Source organism: Vicia villosa, linkage group LG6 (genome assembly GCF_029867415.1).
Source record: "Vicia villosa cultivar HV-30 ecotype Madison, WI linkage group LG6, Vvil1.0, whole genome shotgun sequence".
NCBI lineage: Eukaryota > Viridiplantae > Streptophyta > Magnoliopsida > Fabales > Fabaceae > Vicia > Vicia villosa.
The window spans coordinates 140,935,906-140,952,371 of record NC_081185.1 but is presented as its reverse complement, the minus strand read 5'-3'; the positions used below and the strand labels follow the sequence as shown (position 1 = coordinate 140,952,371).

The 16,466-nt window shown below is 31.0% G+C and overlaps 1 long non-coding RNA gene across 1 annotated transcript; it reads left to right on the top strand.

Moving 5' to 3' along the window:
* The first annotated feature begins 6,298 nt into the window (after nt 1–6,298).
* LOC131612571 (uncharacterized) lies at nt 6,299–6,906 on the top strand. Its single transcript, XR_009287428.1, has 2 exons — nt 6,299–6,469; nt 6,615–6,906. It is a non-coding gene; the product is annotated as an uncharacterized LOC131612571 (long non-coding RNA).
* The last annotated feature ends 9,560 nt before the right edge of the window (nt 6,907–16,466 follow it).

The following is a 16,466-nucleotide window of genomic DNA, read 5'->3' as shown; positions in this document are numbered from 1 at the left end:
TTGTTTATGATATAATTGTGGTAATTTACTATTAGCGTGTTTCAATTCACATTTTATTCTTAAATCTTGCATTTCAATGATGAATTTGTTGCAATTTTCAAAAGCGTCAAATAAAAAAACTTATGTATCAATATGAAAATTCAATGTATTTTTGAAAGATACGTTGGATTACCTAATAAATACTATATTTTTATATTTTTATAAAAAAGAATATTATATTTTGATTTAGACATTTTTTCACTTTTAATTTTTCCTTTCATTAGTTATTAAATGATAATTTTTTCATTTTTGCAAAAATATTATCTTTAATTTGTTGTGTGATAAGCAACGATGGTGCACTCTTTTATATACATATTTGTCCCGTTCGATTTGCACTTTATTCAACTAAATAATTATTTAATTTTGAGAGTGCTGACGAAGATTTGGTAGAAAAGTAAAATTTTATTAAAAAAGTTTAAATAATTTGTGTGTGTGGATATTAACTAATAACGAATATTATATATATATATATATATATATATATATATATATATATATATATATATATATATATATATATATATATATATATATATATATATATATATATATATATATATATATAAAAGAAAGAAAATAACATGAATTTAATTTGTAAATACATGTCACATTTTTCATAGTCTTTTCCAGTTCTTTTCTTGTTCTCAATCAGTGCGCTGCTGAAGTTTTCTATCTTTTGAATTTCCTTTGCGCTTCACCATCCTTCACTCCGAGCCATCGCCTCCACATATGTAAAAGTCGAGGCTTTCAATTTAGGGTTTGCCGCTACCGACCTCTATGTCTGCTTTCCACTCTAATATGTGAACTTTATATAAGAATTGCGCTTGAGATGTTTCTTAAGAATCTCATGAGAACTTACAAGTTGATATTGTGGATGATGTTTTGTTCTAATACATCTTGAGAATGATATTAATCTCAATTTCTACACAAAATTTTTACTTGTCCCATGAACACAAAGCTAATTTAGAAATGTTGTTTTAATTTTTTAACATTCTATTATTTTTTCTTGCTCAACAAGCTAAACTACCTATTTGGGTTGACTCGAAATGTTCTAACATGTTTATCCAATATACTTGTATTACTTCTTTGTTTAGTTATTAAATAAAGCTTTTTTTAATTGTAAAATATAATTTGAGGGTTATCTTTTATGGACCAGTGGTTTTAACTTTCAAAAGTAAGAGTTGTTATTTGATTATGATATAATTGTGGTAAGCCACTATTGTCATGTTTGAATCCACATTTCATTCTTCAATCTCATGTTTCGATGATGAATTTGCTATGATTTCGAAACGCAATAAATAAAACAAACTTATTATTTGTATTTTTGAAAAAAATGGTGGATCACATAACGAATGTTATCTCTTTATGTTTATATAAAAATAATATTATATTTTGATTTAGACATTTTCTCTTTTAATATTGTCTTCCATTAAAGCTATTTAATTTATAATTTTTTCATTTTGTGATAATTTCATCTTTAATTTGTTGTGTGATAAGCAACTATGTTGTACAAGTGTTTTCTTCCATGATATATATAGTATGTTCTGTTAAATATTGTCTTTGATTTCAACCAGATGATAAAAAATTAGTTGGAAAACAAAATTCTATTAAATGGGCTTAGATAAAAATTTTGGTTGATTTTATCATTGACAAAAGTATGAATATTTTACTACACACATTGTATTGTAAGTGAAAGAAAGAAAATAAACAAGAATTTGCTTTATAAATATGGGTCACACTTTTTATAGTCTTCTTTAGTTCTATTTTTCTTTCAAACACCAAGTTGAAGTTTCTTTTTTTTTAATCTTTTGAATCTATTTTGCACCTCACCATCTTTCACGAGGAGCCACCACCCGAACATATCTAAAATTTGAGGCCTTCACTTTAGGATTATCACTACCAACCTCCATGAATGCTTTTGTTAGATAAACTTTGAAGATCGAATAGATTCAGGCTTGAATCGTGAATTATATCACTTTCATAATAGTATTTCAAGCAGTTTCAAAATATCTTAAGAGTCTAGACGCAGGAATACATATGATAATTCTGCCTATACTTGAGTTTGTATAAGACTAATGAAAACTCGTAGAAAAAATGAAATCTAAAATTTTGTATGAAGATAAATTTTTGTAATGTATTTTTCTAAACCTGGAATATTTAATTTATAGGCCAAAGTAGTGTTGTTTCATAAGATTTTGACTCTTGATGAGACACTCCCTTTCAGCAACACTTTTACTAAATGTTATATTATTTTTCCTACAACAACAATTTTTAAATAGTGTACTATTTTTCCTACATCAATGCTTTCAAACATTGGCTACTTCCATTCTGCAAAACTTTACGAAGCGTTGCTTATTTTCGAATAAAAAATCAATCTTAAACAATGACCACAAAAAATAGGAACAACAACCATTGCCAAGTGTGTTGGCTTGCTGCAGTAAGCCGGCCGAAGGTTGACTTCCAGAGTGCCACCGATGTCGCCCTTTAACTCCGCGAATAGCTCGATTTCTTCGATGTATCGTGCCTAAACCTGCAAATCACCACTAGTGCCTGTACTCCCACGTCCTCAGACTCGGTCCCAGATGCAGAGCTATGGCGACACCTGCAAGGGGGTGTATGGAAGAGACAAGTGACATAAGACTTGGAACCACCATACTTATCCATGTGACACTTTATCCTCTTTAGCTCGTTTGTTGAGTTAATAAAAGTAACTCTTTATAAATGCTTTCTAATTGAGTAACACTTTCTAAGTGAGACTATTTTCCATGCATTTATTGTCATTTACACACTAGCATATTTTTCTCGTCATTTTGAAACACACCCATAGATATTTATTATTCATTAACTACAACAATCACCCACATGTTCTAATAATGACAAGACCAATTTTAGAAAAGGTAAACAACGAATGCTAATACATTAAAATATCTTTTAATTTGAACTTAACCTCAGTAAGCCTAACATAAAGTCTATCGGAGTTTTAGTAAGCAATGCTTTGAACCTTTTATTCCTTGTGATTAGATCAACGTTGCCTTACACAAATTCTTTAATCGTTCTTTGTCTACATCTCTCGCCTAGCACTAATAATGGATATTTATCTTTGGATGGCTTGAAATATCCCGACATGTTTATTCAATCTACTAGTATTACTTTTCTGTTTAGTTATTAAATAAAGCCTATTTATTGTTATAGTAAAAATATATTTTGAGGATTCATATCCTATCGACTAATAGTTTTTAACTTTTAAAAATTAAAATTGTTACTTTTTTATGATATAATTATGGTAAGTTACTATTAGCATGTTTGAATTCACATTTTATTTTTAAATCTCGTGTTTCAATAATGAATCGTTAGTGATTTTCAAATGCGTCAAATAAAAAACCTATGTATCAATATAAAAATTCAATGTATTTTTGAAAAATACGTTGGATTACCTAATAAGTGCTACATCTATATATCATTATAGTAAAGAATATTATATTTTGATTTAGACATTTTGTCACTTTTAATTTTCCCTTTTATTAAAGTTATTAATTGATAAGTTTTTCATTTTTGTGAAAATATTATCTTTAATTTGTTGTGTGATAAGCAACGATGATGCACAAGAGTTTTCTTTCATTATATATATTGTTGTGAATTCAATGCCACGAACAAAGTATAAAATAAGGGATGAATAAAGAACAAGGAAGAAGAAGAACACAAGAATTGGTTATAACTGCTATTCTTTTACTTTCTCTTAAAACAAGATTACAAGTTTACAAGAATAACAAATAACCTCTCTCACCCTAAATTAGGATTTGCAGCTTAGCAATGATGAGAGACTAGTATGCTATTTATAATAAAACCTAACATACTAACTAATGGGCTTTTTCAGCAAGGCCCATTACACAAGCCAACTTAATAAACAAGCTAACTTAACAAATTAGGGTTTAAACACTAAAACCTAATTTAACATGCTAACAACCCTAGCATCTTCGACATCTGCATGCTAGACCCATCTTCGACTACATCATGCACACTTCGACACCAGCATGTGAACAATCCTTCGACTTCATGCTTAACTCTGTCGAACTGTCGAACCAAGAAGCTACCCTTCGACAATACTAGAGTTCGATCCAATATTTGACATATATATATATATATATATATATATATATATATATATATATATATATATATATATATTGGTTGGATTTTTATTATGTTCTCTGAAATAATGTCTTTGATTTCCATCAGATGATGAAAAATTAAATGGATAGCAAAATTTTACTAAACAACCTTAGATAAATTCTTTGGGTGATTTTATCATTGACATAAAGTATGAATATTTTATACACATTATATTGTAAGCCAAAGAAAGAAAATAAACTTGAATTTTCTTTATAAATACGGGTCACATTTTTCCTAGTCTTCTCTAGTTCTATTTTTTGATTTCAATCACCGAGTTGAAGTTTTTTTTATCTTTTGAATCTCTTTTGCACTTCACTATTTTTCACGAGGAACAACTTCCCAAATTAAAATAGCCATTGTGCTTTTCACTTTTGAAGAAGAGGTCACTATTGCAGATGATGGACTTGACGTTTGAAGAAAAAAGAAAGTTGAAGAAAATTCTCTATTTAAAAACCAAAAGAAGCGGAAGATGAAAGAAAAAGAAATGAAGAAAAAGGATATTAAGAAAAAAGAAACTTTTCAGTTCGCTTTTGAAAAATGATGCCTAAACGTGGGACACGTGTTCTTCGCCTAGCAGAGGAATTAGACGGTTGATTTTCGTAGCCCATGATGTCTTGGAAAATCGGAGCCATAATGAGTTTTTGGAGGCTGCACGTCTCGAAGTGACATTTTGGTAAAGTGATTATGATGACAATGATGTCAGCGCATTACTGGACATAATGTTGAGAATATTAAAAATGTTATTATCTCTAGTTAGTCGAAAATGACATATTTTGGGGGAAATTTGTTAGCTTGAATTTTTGATGTCATTGAGCTCAGCATATGAAAGAGAAGTTCAGAGAAAAGCTTAGTAAAATCTGGAGGATTAGAAGAGCATTTCGATACAATCCCTTCGACTCAAGAAGTCGAAGTCTCAAAAATAGGATGAAAGTTAAGAATGTCCATTCAAGATTTTAACGTCAAATGTGCATCCAGGCCTTCGACATCAGAAGTTAGCATGAGATTCGACAACAAAAGTTGGTGCCAAGAAAAATAAGTAACTGTCTTTTGGTTTTACCCGAAGGAACACGTAGACGAAAATCCAGAGGCAAAAAGCTTGTAGCGAAGACGTATCAATTTCTAAGGAGAAAGCCGTTGCAAGCAGTTAGTCTTATATTAGTATAAATATGAGTTCTAGCGTTATGATTTAGTGTGTCAAATTTATTACAAAAACTCACACGCTCAAAGTACCCAATCGAAGAAGTGAAAAACGAATTACTTGAGTGAAATGTATGATTTTGAACACCACTTTCTTTATATTTAAGAAAAATCTTTTTACTTTCACTTTTCTCTTTACAAGAATTTCTTTACCTTCTCTCTATTACTCTTACTAAGATTTCGACTACGTCTAAATCCCTTATTTTCTGCAATTTTACATTTCGAGTTTTCATAGAAATTAGAGTAGCCTTTTATTTCACACTAAACATTCAAATAAAATTACATGAGTTTATGCATATATGTCTTAGGATTAACTAGTCAATACTGCAAGTAACCTTTTTTAATAGACTATATATCGTTTGTTTACCAAAATCCACAGTACACAATGGGTCCTATCATTTACAAAGTGATTAACCTCCACATTTTCAAACAATATGAGACTTTAAACTCTCACTTGTATTTCAACATATTCTTCATTCACTCTTGTAAAATGTCACCTCCCTAACCTCATTAACTTGAATGCTGGAGTGCTAACCATGCAGGCACATCCCGACTTCGCGTCGTATCAAGGACCTAATTTAAGTATTTTAATAGACTAGCCAATAATATCAAATTTAAAACTAAATGTACAATGAAAAATAACGAATAAGAGATATGCCTTAAAACCATACTTTGACACTACAAAACCTAACCAACATAACCTATTTTCACATTTACTTTGTATTCAAGCTACTTTTTTAAATATAATTCATGTAAATAAAAACATAGCATAATATTATATGGTTTAGCACCCTTTGCCTCTCAAATAAATATAATAAAATACTTATTGCATTTATTTCTCAATAAGTAAATACTATATTAAAATACTTCTTAATACAAATGGTGACTCTTTGTTAACTCCTAATGAGATCCCATCTTATCTCATCTTCCATTATTTTCTGTTAAAAATACAAGAATATTTCTTAACTAAGTGGCTTTGTAAAGTAACATCATCCATTTTCATGATTAGATTTTCTGTTGCAGACGATACTTTCTTCACTGAGATTATCACTAATACAACCAGGTATGCAATTAACAATTTTTCTTCATTATAATTTGTATCAACTTTGAATTGCCAATAAAACAAACACATTTTTATTCCATGATATTTAAATTCCTCTATATAACAATCATGAATCTAATATTAAATATTTTGATTATGTATCTAGATTGATTTTGCTATTATTTCTAGAGAATGATGTTCGACATGGTGATATCGTTGCCATTAATATTGTTGGTCTTGATAATGGCTATAGCTTGCTACCTGTTGGGTAGAGCCAAGGGTCGCAAACAAGCCCAGGCAGCTTCTCTACCACAAACCCAACCAAGATAACAAAAGACCAAAAAGGATCATAGAATATAACAATTCTAGATTTGGAAAATTGCTACATAATTGTAATAACTATCTCCTAATGATATGGATTGTTACTATTGTTGTCGAATAAATTGTTTAGAAATTTAGTTTTGGTGTCTCATTAATGGTTATGTTGGGTGATTGTTTATTTTAACAAAATAAGAGATCATTATTTGCATGTAACTATGTGTTCATAACATCACAACACGTCACCTAACATGAATTCATTTGTGAATAAGTTAGCACTCATAGAGGTGTCAAGTAGTCTAACTCGCGCGGCCAAATTGTACCAACATTTATAAATGAATTGCCATGGACTGATCAGATTATTTCATGAAATATTAAAAATAAATTTGATTCAATTATAAAAATGTTCATTAAACTTTAAGTATTTCTCTCAAACCATATAAATCCTCGTTACTATATTATTCATATGATTTCCGTAAGAAAATTACTAAACAAGTTTGTTTAGAAGGAAGCTTTTGGATACTATTACTAGCAGAAAAAACGTAAGTAAATTCGTAGGAAATGTAAAAACTTCAGGTGTTTTTACAAAATAAAAAACAACAAGAAATAATATAACATTTAAGAAAACCACATTAACTTCACGAGGTAGAATGATGATTTCAAACATTTCATTTAATAAATCATTTTTTCTATTTTTGCAATGGTATCTTGATAGTTTTTTTATCTATTATGTCATTTATCTCACTTCCAAGAGAATCATTTTCTCTATTTGAGCCAATAAGAATTTAAGAATCTTAGCTTTGATTCTTGGGGTGTTTTTGAATTTTTGGAGGAGGATTCTGTTTCTGCTGATATGGTTCTTGGTGTGAGATCTAGCTTGCCATTTTCTTAGTGGTGTGAAGGTTTCTATTATATTCTTAGATGGTAATTATTAATTGATTTAATCATGTTATGCATCATAAAAAACACATTTAAACTAGTAAGTAGAAGCAAATTGGTGAGCCCTAACCTCCTGCCATTGTTGTGTCGGAAATGAGCTTCTTGTTGTAGCAACTACTTTATTTCATTATTCCAAACCTTTACTCACTCAAACTTGATGGTGTAATTGTAGATTCTCTATTTGTATGGTTGGCATTAATTTTAGTAAAACCAATTAGACAACAACATGTTAGATAGAATGTTTCAACATTGTAGAAAATATATGTTGAACATGATGTTCTATCTACTGCATCTGGTATAACATGTCGAAAAAGATGTTCTATGCAGGATCATCCTACATCGTAACTAAGTGATTAAGTTGGGATTTTGGATTCTGTCTTAAGTAATACAGATGCAAAATATTTGAAGAATATCATGCAATCCAATATAACGCTTAATCTAAGGATAAAATATTTTATCTGTGTTCAAGAGATTTGATTGGTTTCTAAATATGGAGAATATTTAGGAAACTAATGATTGAAGATCTATTTTCTTGGAGAATATTTTGCTGATCTCTAGAAGTCTCCCTACTGCGTTTTTGAAGCCCAAGTCTAGTCCAGATGTGTGCTAAAAATAGCAAGCTACAAAACTTTTGAAGAGCAAAACTTATGGGATTAGGTTAGGGTTTGTCCTTTTATTGTGAGCCTCTCAAATATCATGTTGATAGAAGAGTAGGACTGTTTACGGAGTTGTAAGTTCTGTCATGCATTCATAAGCTGCTAACTATTGAATGTATGTGTGTCACTTAAGTATCATTGATACGGTTATCTAAGTGTGTGTTGCTTGTGTTTCAAGCTATTTTTCTTGATCGAAGATTTTAAGTAAGATCAAGTATTCGTGATTAAGAATTTCTTAATCTCGCGTATCTTGTAATTGAAGAGTAAGGTAAAGGGTCGTCAATATCAATAACGTGTGTTATTATTGTGAGACATCACTGCGGTGATTGGAAGTGAGAAGGGTTTCTCTTATCTAGGAATTTCTTAGGTAGAAGTTGCACTAGATAAGGATTAAGTGAGAAGTCAGTAAATTGAAAGTTGTTTACGTGTGAACTGGAGGTTATTTGCATAGTACTTTAAATTGGTACTGCTAACAGTGGATTTCCTTCCTGACTTGGTAGCCCCTAGAGTAGGTGTTGTTGTACACCGAACTTGGTTAACAATTCTTTGTGTTCAATTACTTTCCAGTATTGTTTTTCATTCATGGATATCTGTCCGTTGTAAGTTGTGTCAGAACAGACGTCCCAATAAGTCATAGGACATCTGAAATCTATAGGCCAAAATTTCAGTAATTATGAAGAGCGAAAGAAAGTTTAGTGACCATGAAACAAAGTGAATACGTTTTGAATATATATATATATATATAGAGAGAGAGTCTTGCCCATCACAACGTATTTTAACGTGTAACACGTTTTAGGGCTGTTACTCAACACATTTCAGTTACTAGAAGAAATACTGAGATCATGGGTTAAGGGAGAATAGGAGTGACCCAATTTAGTTAGATTTTCCCAATAAACAACAACACACTACATCAGATTTACAAATAAAAATAACCACCTGCTATTATAAAAAAGGGGAACAAACTAAGATTCTCCCTCTTGATCCATATAACTCATAATTAAACATAAACATAAACAAAACATAAGAATCATGGGGATACATCCTCTAATAATGAGTAGTATCTTCCATGTATTACTATATATCAAATTTCTCAATATCGATCCTCAACATAATGAAATAACCCCCATGTTATTTTCTGGTCTAAATGGAGTGATTTTACTCGAAATAAATAAATATGTGCACATAAACAAATGAGATAAATCATTATGAATAATAATTTCAACAAAATAAAAAAAGTTGATTAAATAAAAATTACATCATGGAACCAAGTCTCATCTTTACTACATAATTTTAAAATTCTTTGGTGGCATGCCTTTATTTAAAGGATAAGCAATCATCAACCCCGTGCTAATGTGTTTAATGACCAATTTGTTTTCTTTAACATGATCTATTACATCTTAATATTTGATGTTGATGTGTTTACTTTGACTTCCATTTTTGTTGCTCTAAGCCATAAAAACTGCAGCAAAATTGTCACAATACATCTTTAATGGCCTCGAAATAAAGACAACAACTCTAAGCCCGAATATGAAACTCTATTACCACAAACCATGTGAGGTAGCCTCAAAACAAAAAACAATCTCAGCTTCCATAGTGGAAGTAGCAGCCAAGGTTAGCTTTGCACTTCTCCAAGACATGGCTCCACTAGCTAGCATAAAAACATAGCCCAATGTTAACTTTTGAGTATCAATACAACCAACGTAGTCTGAGTTAGAGCAGTCTATTAATTATAAATTATCTATTCATTTGTACATAAGCATGAAATTATTTGTTCCTTGAAGATATCTCATCACATTCTTTTCTCCTTTCTAGTGGCCAGCAACTGGATTACTCAGATATCTTTCCAAAACTCCAACAACATGTCAATCTCAGGTCTGGTGCAAACCTGAGCATACATAAGACTTCCTTTAGCTGAAGCATATGAAATGTTCTTCATGTGTTCCCATTCAAAATTATTTTATGGACATTGGATTAATTCAAATTTATCACCTTTTACGATAGAGAAAAATTCTTCAGGTTATTTCATGTAAAATTCTTCATCTAGAGAAACATTTTGGATTTTTTTCACATCCATTTTATGTAAATCAATGTTAAAATGAGCTACCAATACCATAACGACTCAAAAAGAATATTTCTTGAACATAGGAGAAAATTTCTTTGTGTATTCAATTCCTTCTCTTTGAGTTAATGTCTTGGCAATGAGTCTTACCTTATGTCTCTCAATGTTGCCTTATGAGTCTTGTTTTATTTTAAAGACCCATCTACACCCAATGGCTTTTACACCATTAGGCAACTTGTCAAGATCCCAAACTTTGTTCGATGCCATTGAATTTATCTTTTCTTTCATGGCATTGTGCCATAAATTTGATTCCTTAGAACTCATGGCTTGTGAAAACATTTCAGGATCATATTTGTCTCCTGTTTTATCTACAAGAATGGAGTTGGTTAAGCGTGGAATAATCAATTGTGCTTATAAGGTGGTTTGTCCTTTCTTTCTCTTGGAAGAAGAGGATATTGACCATTTGTTGGATTTTTGCTCTTTCTCGAATATCAATCGGAACAATATTTTTTTGTAGATTGGAGTGGATGCTTTTTTTTTTCTTTTCAGTAGACACTTTATTGGATGGGTTCGTCGCTTTAAATTTTTAATTTTTTTTTAAAAAATTTTTTGGCCTTGCTTTTTGTTGGTCCATTTGATCTTGTAGAAACTTAATCCTTTTTAAGGGTAGCATTCTCAAAAATTTGGATTTATGAGTTTGATTAAGATTCCTGTTTGAGATTGGTTCAATACCTTTATTAGTAAAGGGAGAAATATATCATGGTTGGATTAGTGTATCAATCCGAGAAATTGTTGGGAATAGTTTTGTGAGTCTTTTAAATAAGTGCTTAATTGTTGATAATAACATGATTTGAATGTTAGATTTGTCTTTGGTTGGAGTTGTTTTTGCTTGTTGTGTTTAGACTGATTTTGTTTGTTGAAGTTTTCTTGGTTGTAATAGGGTGAGTACTGCTTGTGCCTCTTTTAATTTCAAATTTCTTTTGCTTATATAAAAAAATAATGTAACTAAATACACTAAAAAATAATAAATATGAGAAAAAATATTGATAAAATAATCTGTTATTTAATAGATACTAAAATAAATATTTATTTATCTAAAATTAATTAAAGTATTAATCAATAAGACAATGGATATTTATATTATTTTAGAAACCAATTCACTATAAATCTTATAAAAGATTATTGTATTGGCTTTTAGTTTTAATTCTTGTAAGAATAATTTAATCATCAATTAATTATATAGTTTTAGAATACCAACTCAAATGTTTCCCATGAATAAAAATACTACAAATCAAAGAGTTTAGTCAAATATTAAGAACAGAATAGCAAGACTTGAACCAGTCAGACCACAGTTTGATGGTAATGGTAGTTGGTGAAAAAATGTTAAAGTTTTTGTTTATTTTCTTTCTCATGCAGACTAATTCCTTGGTCATTGCTTTTAAGTCAATAAAGTTGAGCGCATATATTTAGTAGAAAAACAAAAAGATATAAAATAGATGACATTAGTGACTTACTCCATGTGTAAATGATCGTAATCTTTCCTGTTTCAGATGACCAAGTCTTTGTTTGTGGAAATATTATTCTTTTTTTGACAGGTTGTTTGTGGAAATATGTTAAGTCAAGTTAAAGATGTGTGTAACACAAAAAATAAAGATAGTGTAGTAGACAAGAAAAAAGAGCAATAAATTATAACATAAAGTTTTGTACGGGTTAAAATTGACTAAAATTAAGTTTGTTATATTTATCATTTGATAGAGAAATTTTGTTTGATTATTAATGCAGTGAATCTGATGATTTAGTTGCGATAGTTGGTGTACGAGTGTGAATATTAGGAATGCCAATATGAGTAGAACCGTTATGTTTAACCTCTATAGGTCTCCCTTCGCTTAAATTCCTCGAAGGACAGGCTAGTGAATTGGCTGGTGTACACGACAAACAAAATTTTTTAACACATTTTTTAATTAAAAATTAATTATTATTAAAAGCAACAATGTCAGAGGTATTGGGGATCACAAATCACCTGGAATGGATGGGTATGGTGCCAAATTTTTCAAGGCTTGCTGGGATATAATTCAGGATGATGTTATTGCCGCTATTCATGAATTCTTCAATCATGGGAGGATCCTTAGGGATTTTACTAGAACAGGAGTGACTTTAATCCCTAAGTCTAATGAGGCCAAATCAGCTAAGGACTATAGGCCTATTGCAGGATGTTCCACATTTTACAAAATTATATCCAAGATCATGACACAGAGGTTGGGGAGTATATTACCAAAAATTGTAGGATCTAACCAGGCTGCTTTCATCCCTGGTCAGGTTATACATAATCACATACTCATGGCTTTTGAATTGATGAGGGGATACACTAGAAAGGGTGGAACTCCTAGATGCATGTTACAGCTGGATTTGCAAAAAGCCTATGATATGGTGGAGTGGCAAGCCATGGAACAGGTTCTGCATGAGATTGGAATGCCAAAGGAGTTCTGCAATTGGATCATGACTGCTGTTACCAATGTTTCCTATGAATTTAACATTAATGGGCACTATACTGAACAAATGCAAGCAAGGAGAGGATTGAGGCAGGGTGATCCTATATCACCCCTGCTGTTTGTTATTATGATGGAGTACTTTGACAGGTTATTGAGGAAAAAGACTAGAGATCCAGGGTTCAAATATCATTCCAAATGTAAGAAGGCCGGCATTACCAATTTGACTTTTGCAGATGATATTTTGTTGTTTTGCAGGGGAGACATCCATTCTGTTCAAGTCTTGATGAATATGGTGAATACCTTCTCTAGCTCTACTGGCCTTATTATCAATCCTAACAAGTGCAAGCTTTATTGTGGAGGGATGGATAGTGACACTAAGGAGGTGCTGAAGCATGCCACAGGTTTTAATGAGGGGCAACTACCAATGAAATACCTGGGAGTGCCTATTGTTAGTAGAAGGCTGAGTATAAATCAGTATCTGCCTTTGATTGATAAAATTTTGCAAAGATTGAAGCACTGGACTGTCAAGTTGTTGAGTTACTCAGGCAGAGTTATGCTGGTCAAGAGTGTGATTCTTGCAATCACTCAATACTGGATGCAATGCCTACCTCTGCCAAAGGCTGTTATTGCCAAAATAGATGCCCTATGTAGGACTTTTGTTTGGACTGGTAAGGTGGATGCCAGTAGGAAAAGTCCCATAGCCTGGAACATTGTATGCAGACCCAAAAGCCAGGGAGGACAGGGGATTATAAATCTAGCCACTTGGAATACGATTACCATGATAAAGTGCTTGTGGAATCTGTGTAAGAAGGCTGATAATATGTGGGTTAAGTGGATCCACATGTATTATTTGAAAGGGAAAGAGATCATGACAATGCAAGTGTCTACAAGCTGGTCATGGATATTCAAAAGGATTATGGAGATGAGAGGAACTGTCATGCAAATACCGGTGGAATGGAATCGATTGCTTGCCTCCAATAGATTTCAGATGACTATGCTGTACAGTGAGCTCAACAAGAGGGTTGAAAAAGTAGATTGGAGATATATCTTCTACAAGAACAAAGCCAGGCCACGGGCACAATTCATTGCTTGGCTGATATGCCATGGTAAACAAGCAAGCAAGGATAGATTGGTTAGGTTCAACATGTTAACTGATGCTACCTGTGAGCTGTGTAGGAACTGTGAAGAGTCCAGAGATCACCTCTTCTTTGAGTGCCCTTCTAACTATGATACTTGGAAACAAATTCTGCACTGGTTGAGCTATGATCACAGTCCCCAGCCGTGGAATGAAGAATTAAAGTGGATTATGCATGAAATTTCGAGGAAGGGAAGCAAGGCACAGATCCTGAGAATAGCTTTTGTGGAGACTCTTTATGTGCTATGGAATAGGAGGAATAATGTCATCTTTAATCATTCTAATAGTATAGATCATGTAAATACTATTATAGAGGCCATAGTTTACAAAAGTTGGGCCTATAGGAAACTTAGAGAGTATACGGCCCAACTGTTATTATAGCTTGGTTTGGGACTTTTGTGGTCCTTTTTCTTGTATTATTGGACGTTCGTTTTTGTGAATAATATATCAATTTTTCCAAAAAAAAAAAAGCAACAATGTCACCATTATAAATTTAACAAATCTTTCAACATAAAATAAATTTTAAAACAAATTCAATCAAGTTAAACAAATCTCAAAATAAAACAAATATCAAAATAAATATAAATAAAATTAGGGTCATGCTAACTTGTGCCATAAGGGCACATGTTAAGGATACTATAATTGGAAAAAGTTAAATATAATTAAATTCAATAAAGTCATATTAAAAATTTCGATACTCCCTCCGTCCCAAATTATAAGAGAAAATCACTTTTTAGATTCATTGAATAATTAATGTATCTAATCTATATATAGACCAGATACATCAATTATTCAATGAATCTAAAAAGTGATTTTCTCTTATAATTTGGGACAGAGGGAGTACATTGAATGCACGCGTTCCAAATTTTTTTTTCTATAAATATCTCATTAACTTGTGCCCTTGGGGCACATGTTAGCTTTTCCCATAAAATTAAACCAAATTGTAAAACTAAAAAAAAAATTACCCCTAAGAATTAGTCTAATGGTGGAGACTTGGGTCTTGAGAGTGTGATCCTCTCAAGGTCTTAAGTTCGAATCCAACTAGATGCTAACAATCCTTTTGTCCAGAGACGGGGGAGCAAGTGTGATTATATTTAGATTATGGTTGCATCAGATAAGGATGACCATGAGAGTGGAGGTGTGCTAATGGTCATAAATTTGGAGATATGAAATGTTTATTTATTGGTTATCACGATGGTATGAAGGGATACAAGTTGTACATAATGGAACTTGGAAGTTAAAGACTTAGAAATCAAAGTGGATAACACTTAATTTGAGGTGGAGGTTTTAATTAGAGATATTTGACATGAGGAGGATGTTGAGGTTTTTCTTCTAGTTCTAGGGAAAGGAAAACTACACCGAATCTAGACTATAAGTTGGCGCGTGATTAGGTGAAGATGGAGATTATACCACCTCAAATGTATTATTATGTTGATCGTATTTTTATGCTTTAAATATGGTTAAAGGGTTGCAAGACCCTGGACCAAAAGATTTTTAGGGAGACATTTGAAAAAAAACAAAGTCATAAATGATTTAAGACAATGAATAATGAAATGCATTCATTTGAAAAAAACTATGCTTGAAAAATTAAGAGACTAGTTGTAAGACAAGTGATGGTTGGATGCAAGTAGGAATTAGAGAATAAAAAAATGTATTACGGTGATATACGATCCAAGGTATAAAACAATGCTTCGAGCAATGTGTTTTATTCAACCGGAGGGAATTAATTAAAATGTAATATTTTCACTTATAAAAAATCATTTTTCTATAAGGGCACTTATAGTTATTGGAAATTAAAATAATTTTGAGTTAGAATAAATGGATGTCAAGACTAATTTTTTGCATGGATATCTTCAAAATACAATCTACATAAACATGGATGCTTTGTAAAACACAAGTCTAAAATGTTTTTTTTTTTGACGAAATATCTAAATTGGTTGAAATAATGCCATAGGAAATGGTATCCTCTGTTGGATCCGGATTTTCATCAAATCCATTTTTCTCTTCATCTTTAAAAGGTACACATCTCGAATTATTATTATTTTTTTTGTTATTTTTCTCTTCATCAAATCTATTGCTTGAGTTGCATGAGTAGTTGATGTATATCTTGTTGTTTTAGTTTATGATTGTATGATAGAATTGGGACTTTTTACTTATGTAAAATTTTTGTTGTATACAATGTGTTAACAAATTGGAGATATGAAATATGATTTTTAGGTTAAAAAATTTTATATTTATTAATTATTTTATTGAGTAATTATTTTTGTTTTTTATTTTTTGTAATTTCTATTTTTTAGGTTATATATAACATAATTAAATTATAATTAAAAACATATATCATTATTAATTTTTTAAAAACAGATTTTATGTTATTATTATTTTTAGTAACTGATTTTATATATATTGTTGAAAACATATTATT